General features: G+C 46.8%; 1 non-coding gene across 1 annotated transcript; it reads right to left on the bottom strand.

Annotated features, from left to right (window-relative positions):
• Positions 1–1,268: 1,268 nt before the first annotated feature.
• LOC116079439 lies at positions 1,269–1,410 on the bottom strand. Its single transcript, XR_004113990.1, has one exon. It is a non-coding gene; the product is annotated as a small nucleolar RNA SNORA48 (small nucleolar RNA).
• Between the last annotated feature and the right edge of the window lie 6,366 nt (positions 1,411–7,776).

Below are 7,776 nucleotides of genomic sequence, written 5' to 3'. Positions count from 1 at the left end.
GATATTCCTCTGTCCACACATCTTTATCAGTTAGTCATTGGTCTGGATCAAGGTCTCTGGTTTCTGTGACATCATCAACATTGGATCCTCACCGGGACTCCTCCCAGTTATCTGGTGGTTGCCCTGTGTGGAGATCCTGCAGCTGTGGAACAGCAGGACGGGCCCTTTCACTTGTCCCAACCATTCGAAGATGATACAGATTTTGGGGTGGGCCAAATCAGAACCCTGGCTCTGGGCCTGGGTAGTAGCTGAGCTAGACAGCCCGCCAACTCCCTTATCTGCACCACCAAGGCGAGCTCTCCAGCACTGTTCAGGTCAGGCCACCCAGTGCCACAATCAGCAGGAGGCAGGGTCAGCTCTCCTGCTCTCACACCCCTGGGGCTGGCATCACCTTCATCAGGGCCAAGCCCACTGTACTGCCCAGCCAAGGTTCGAGCCCACTCTCCCAAGTGCTGCAGCTGGAGAGGGGTAGCCAGACAGCTCACCAGCTCTCATGACCTCAGGGCCAGTTCTCCCAACTGCTACAGAGGTGAGGAGCAAGAGAGGAGGGCAACACCCCCGCCCCCGCCCCCATGCTACCCCACAGCAGAGAAATGTCAGTGGCCAGCTCTCCCTTGCACCATCCTCAGGATGGCTTCCTTGATTCCCCTCAACCATGGCTGCCCAGGCAAGGTGTAGAGGGCTTGCTTTCCTGAGTGCTGCTGCTGGTAAGAGAATCCCACATCCAGTGAGGGGCAGGGTCGGTTATGCACAGCCCCTGGACATCCACGTGGTCTCCAGTGGCTGCCCTGAGCATCAACATCCTCACGTTCCCTAGTGGTAATATGAGCCTCAGACATCAATACCAACCTCTGCCCCTGTATAACATGGACTCAGACCTGCCCTCACTGGCAGTTCAGGCTGGTCTTCACCATCCCTCTCCCCGGGGGGTGGGGGGAGGTGTCAGACACTCCTAACAGACTAGTCTTCTCCACCCTCCTATCTCCAGTTCCCTCTCTCTTCATCCTGCTCAAACTGATCTACCTTCTCTCCCATCTGCCTACCACATATTCACACATTATATTGGCTATTACTGCAGGCTGGCCAAGTGGCTGGCGAGCCCCTGGGCAACATCCTCCCATCTGTTCTGCATGGTGTGGCGGCAGGCAGGTGTCTATGGCCTGCCTGCGCCGTGCGCTGGAGGGTAGGTCTGTGGTTGACACGGCAGTCTTCAGGTCTCTGTCTGGCTTCCTCCTCATGTGCTGCACTGCTTAGATTTGATTTGATTTTTATGAGTCCTAGGCATAAGACAGCTTTGGTGACCAAGCCAGGCATCAAGCTAGGATGAACAGAGGACTGTCGTCTGCTCTGCCCCTGACTGATGGAAGAACACCACCACCAACAAAGTGTCTTTTGACCATTGCCTGAGCGGGAGGGATGAGGGGGGAAGGGTGGATAATGTAATTTTTTTTTTTAAACCTAGACTTTCAGGTAACAGTACACTCTCCTGAACAAATTCCCAGAGTTCCACCGGACCCTCCTCTCATCAAGCCAGCTGCCTCAGTCCACGTGTCCCACACCTGTCTTGCCCACATTCTAAGAATCCTTCCGACACATCCCCGTACTAAAGGTCTCATCATCCTCAATGCCCAGCCCTGTCACTCATCCCCAACATTCCCCCAAATGCTTCCCCTGGGCCTTGCTAGAGGAAAGTCATTTCAAATCTGTTAGGGTCAGCCAGGCAGACTCCCCTCTGGACCTCAGCCATCGGGTTCTATAGTACAGTTTGGGCCTAAATCCAAATTCAACAAAGATAACAAAAAGAAAGCATCTTTTGAAGTGGGAACTTAAGGGTTCTTTGGAAAGCCGGTTGGATGGTGTTGCTGCGGCAAACGCGTGAAGGAACGTTTCATTAAAGTGGACACAGGTGTAAAAGGCTGAGGCAGACTCATGAAGGAATGTTTCGCTGAAGCAGACACTGGAGAGAGGATGTTCTGCTAAATCAAACACATGAAAGGATGACACATGATGAAGGATTCTTTGCTAAGGACACACATGTATTGGTCTGCCTTACACTGTGCAGTTGAGCTGCATTTGTTTGGACTCCATAGAGAGAAATCTACCAAAAAAACTTCTGGTGGTATGCTGCAGTTTCTTACGGGCTGATTGGATGCACGTGCTGAAGCAAGGCATGTGGAGGACACGTGATGTTTGGAGGGTATAAATAGGTCTCCACAGAGTGATGGAGAGAGCGCTTGGCTTGCTAGTACAGCTAGCTGTGCAGCACTTGCGGGTCTCACATCTTTGCTGATCTTTGCTTCCCTGAGAGAGGCACAGAACTCTTGGTGTCCCTCCAACCCCCCATCCCTCCTGCTGACTCAAGCTGAGGCTACTAGGTCCTGTCACCTTGGTTTCGAACTCAACCCTACGGAACTGGGCTGCTGGTGTATCTGTGAGGTGTTTGCATGTTGATCGAGCTGCCATTGCCTGCTAACCTGTGAAATGAACTGCCGATTTCCACACAACACAGATGGGAGTTGCTCCCAAGAACCTTTCTAAACAGGTCCACTTCTCCCATATCCTTTCTTTTCTACCACCTCCAGTGAGTGGTGGACTACAAGGGAGGTTAAAGTATTTTAGAACCATCATTAAAAGTAAGTTTTGAAAAATTGAGAGTTGCAATCTCTGGCTGTCTTAGAGTTTCTATTGCTGTGCAAAACACCATTGACCAATTGCTGCTGTGCAGAACATCATTGACCAAACCCAGCTAGGTGAGGAGAGGGTCCTCTCATCTTACAACTCTCCCAGATCGCTGAGGGAAGCCAAGGCAGGAGCTCAAAGCAGGAACTGGAGACAGGCACTGTTGCTGAAGCCATGGCTTTGCTCCCGTGGCCTGCTCAGCCTGATTTCTCAAATAACCCAGGACCAACAGGCCATGGTGGCAGGGGTGGGGGGGCACAGCCCACAGTAAGCTGGGCCCTCCCACATCAATCCTTAATCAAGACAGACAATTAATTCTCACAGACTTACCTACAGGCCCAACCTCTGGCAAAATTCTCTGAATTAAGATTTCTGCTTCCCAGATTTGTCTAGTTTGTGTCAGGCTGACAAAACCAACAAGGGTGGGGATGGGGCGGAGCCAGAGGTGGGGGGGCAGTAGATGAAGTTACTAAGACAACAGCACAGGATGCTGGAGAGATGGCTTGGTGGCCGAGAGAGCTGGCTGGTCTTCCAGAGGACCTGGATTTGATTCCCAGCATCTACATGGTGGCTCACAACTCCCTGAACTCCGGTTCCAGGAGATTCAACCTCATCTTCTAGTCTCCACAGGCACCAAACACATATGGTGTACATAGATATATGCAGACAAAATACTCACACACACAAATAAATGAAAATTTTTAAAGGGCAAGAGGACTGAGACCAGACACACAAGGCTCCTGCCATGAGCGGGGGTGGGGGGGTGAGGGTGTAGAGAAGGTAGTCAGAGCCACTGGGGCTGGGGCATGAGCATCCTGACTCAGGGTGAAGTAAGACCTGGTATCAAGGAGGGGGTTCTTGCTAAACTGACTTGGCAAGATTCCTATCTAAAGGTAGAGTTTACAAGGAAACACACACAGATAGGATTAGCAGAAAGAAGTCTGACTAGGACCACGAGTATGATTCAGAAGTAGACCACTTACCCAGCCTGCATAAGGCCCTGGATTTGATCCTAGAATTAGAATAAAAATAATGGGAAAGGCCTGACTAGAGCTTGGTCAAACAGTATCTTTGTGACCCCTGCTGTCCCCTCTTAGTGGTTGATACCGATGACAGAATCAAGGCCTTCACTCAGGCTAACCCCTTCAGCACTGAGCTACACTCTCAGATTGTTCATGCCTGCACACATGCACACACGCCCACCCTCGGGCCCACCCCTACCTCCACCCACGCACAGGTGCACATGCGAGTATACACATACACAACACACACACACACACCCTCACACAGGTGTACACACACATATGGACAGGTGCACATGAGCATGCACACATGCATGTTCTCGCAGTTAACTCTCCATTCATTGACTCCCATCTTGTAAACATAAACCTCCACTTGTTCTGTTGGATTGCAGTTTTGCTCTCACTTGCTTCCTCCAGCCATCAGTGGCCCTGAGTAAACTCTCCCCTGCTATTTCAAATGAGGGTCAGGATCCTTTTCTTCACCTTTAATAACATCTATCACTCTGATTCTTAATGCTGTAATGTGGAAAATCCCAGAGTAAGGATTCTGCCCATTACTCAGTTGGGCAGAAACGCAGCTGAGTGGCATGGCCTGGGAGCCACAGCACAGAAAAGAGAGAGAAAAAAACCCATAATGAGATCATTTAAGTTGTGCCAAATGTTCCCCCTAAATCAGTGGTTCCCAACTTTCCTGATGCTGTGACCCTTTAACACTGTTCCTCATGTTGTGGTGACCCCCCCCCAACCATAAAATTACTTTTGTTGTTACGCCATAAATGTAATTTTGCTACTTTTTTTTTTTAATGAAATGTAATGTAAATATTTTTTGGAGACAGAGGCTTACCAAAGGGTTCGAGACCCACATGTTGAGAACCATTGCCCTGTGCCTTTTCTGAGTATACAAGAGACAAACGTGTTGTATAACCTGAGGATTTATACCCATACTGTTTGAAGGACGAGTGAGACATTCTCGTTAGTGGTGTAGCCACAAGTAAGGCACACACACTCCTGAGCAACCCTAAGAAGACTCACTGGGGCACACACCCACAGTGGCTGAGAGGGAAGGGGTCTGTGGGAGAGAGAAATATGTGATCAAAATATACTAAGTGCATGTATGAAAATGTCACAATTAAACCTATCCTTACCTATAATTTATATACTAATAAAAACATCTTTAGGGCTGGAGAGATGGCTCAGCGGTTAAGAGCACTGACTGCCCTTCCAAAGGTCCTGAGTTCAATTGCCAGCAACCACATGGTGGCTCACAACCATCTGTAATGAGATCTGATGCTGAAAGACTCCAATAGGGAGACCCCCACTCAAGTCTCGGGAGAACATGAACCCAAGGAAACACGAGAGACCTTCTTGATGAAAACATACAAGGCAGTTTAATATCAGAGCTCCGGGTCGACACGTATCTCATGCAGGAGACAGAGGAATCGACCCCGAGGCTCAGGGGTTAGGGGTTTATATAGGAAAAAGGTCTGGGGGAACAGGGGAATCAGCGTAGCTATACATGATTGGCTAGTTAAAATATTAGCTATAGTACCTGCAGATCAGAGCGGAAATTCCTAAGGTTGGTGCTAATCTAAGTCAACAGAGCATCTGGCTGACCTCAAACCATATCTAAGAGGACCAGATGGCCCATTACTCAGTTGGGTTGTCTGCCCAGACATGTCCTTGCATGCCTGTGCCTGCCCGGGCATGTCCTTGCATGCCTTCTCCTCTTGCTTTTGTTCAGGCCTGTCTGGACATGCCCGGGCATGATCTACTGTATTTTTCTCAGGGTTATAACTCTCTAATTAGCCAGCACAGGCTTCAAACTTAATTTTTATTTCATTCCCCCTTCTTCTAGTAGATAGTTCTAATTATAGAACTAAATATCAGTATTATCCTAGCTTCTCTTCTTTCCTGTCTTTATCTCCAGCTCTCTATCCTCTTATTCCTTCTGATTCTCACACTAGACTCCATCTTTAAAGACTTTCTTATAAACGTTCTACCTCTTCACTATGCCCTTTCACAATCCTTCTGCAACTTTTTTTTTCTTTCTTCGTTTAAAACACTTTCTCAGCTGCCTGCACTAGTTTTCTTAACGACTTATCATGCATCTCTTCTAACTTTCGTAGTCTTTCAACTCTACCAGAAATCCAGGAATGACTGAATAATAGAGAACATCCGGGAAGCCTAACACAGCTTCCAGAAATATTACCAATTAATAGAGACTGCTGGACACCTGGACAGCCCTTACTTCAAAACATTGGAGCATCAATCTTCAGCCTTCTGGCCCATGAATGTCTGAGGACAGGAACTTTAAGGATTCACCTAATCTGTCTTGGCAGATATATGCTGTCCTAAGCCTGTGTGTCCTTTTTGGACAGTATCATCTGCAGATGAAGAGGCAACTTTTGCCCAGTGGCTGTCTTGCCACAGCTGGAGCAGCTCAAATGATGCTCAGTTTCTTTTTTGAGTCTAAGAAAGGGGTACTGTTGAAAGACCCCCGAAGGGAGACCCTCACTCAAGTCTCGGGAAGGTGTGCACCCAAAGAAACACAACAGACTGGCTTGATGCAAAAGCATGAGGCAGCTTTAATGGCGGAGCTCCGGGCCGTCTCCCAAACTCTCGCAGGAGATGGGAAGTGACCACGAGCTTGAAAGCTAGGGATTTATATAGGGAAAAGGGTCTAGGGGAACAAAGGAGCTGGTGTGGTTATACATGATTGGCTAGTTTAAAAATACATACAGTCTAAAGTGGGAATTTCTTTAAAAGGCAATGTGTGGTTTTTCTGTGTTTTTTTTCTGTGGGTGGTACCGGCCTGAGTCAACATCTCCTTCCTGCTGACCTTAAACCATATCTAAGGGGCAATATGGGCCATTACTCAGATCCTGCCAGGCATGTCCTACATGCCCGGACATGTCCTTGCTTGCTAGACATGTTTTTCTCTATATTTATAGTTGTGTGTCTTCTTGACTTGCCAGCTCTTATGATATCTAACAGCTTACTTGCTTATTCCCAGGCTTATGTAGGCTAGCTTGTAATAGATTTTTAGGCCTCTTATTCTTTTTACTAGTCAGCTCAGGTCTGAGGCTTTAATTTTTCCTTTCACTGTCAGTTGCAAACAGGTCTCTAGCCAGATGAATAAATAATATCAAATGCCATATTTTGTGGATTTCTAATGTTTTTGAAAACCAACTATCTATGTAAAGTAATCTGGACTATTGTCTACGAACTACTCTCAGTTTTTTTTTCTTGAAATCAACCTAATAATAAACTTAGAGCCATGAATTTGCTAATTTGGCCCTAAACTCACAGGTCTAGACATCTCAGATCTGTCTATATTAGCAGTAAAAACAAAACAAAACAAAACAAAAAACTGGTTGTAAGTATTGTCTACTAGGTAAATACTGAAACCAGAAATCTCTTAAGTGAATCTAGAAAACTTCATCTTTTGGCCTTGAAGTATGCACAACAGAACTGTATTAGCTACATCTCACAGTCAATAAGAATATCATTGTACACTCAATCTTAACAACAAATTCTCAACTTAAAAGTTCTTACTTATTTCTTGCATACTAGTTTAAGATGTAAATGGTTTATAACACAAGCCTCAACTTTTACCAATTACTATTACAAATATAAACACCAAAGCAAACTTTCTGAGAATAAGCTGTGTATCTGAAGAAATACTTAAATACCTGACTAAATTTTAGTCACACAATGTTTCCAGTTTAAATTATCTATACACTAATTAAGTCACTTTCAGTACAGGATAAATATTATCCAAAGGTCGTTTTGAAAGACCCCTGGAACTGGGGAGATCTTTACTCAGGTCTCGGGATGACGCGACCACCCAATGACTCACGATAGACCGAACTTGCTGCAATCACATGAGGAAGTTTTATTACAAGCAAGACAGGACAAGAGCTCAGGCCAGCATGCTGGGGTTGAAACCCATACACCGCGCAGGGAGTAGGGGAGTTCGACCCCGGCCTGGGATTTTACAAGGCTTTTAAAGGCATAAACCACAAACCGGGGGGAGAGGAAACGGGGTAAATTCCAAACTATAGATTCATCACCT

This window comes from Mastomys coucha, unplaced genomic scaffold (assembly GCF_008632895.1).
Source record: "Mastomys coucha isolate ucsf_1 unplaced genomic scaffold, UCSF_Mcou_1 pScaffold5, whole genome shotgun sequence".
NCBI lineage: Eukaryota > Metazoa > Chordata > Mammalia > Rodentia > Muridae > Mastomys > Mastomys coucha.
This window is presented reverse-complemented; position numbering and strand designations above follow the sequence as displayed.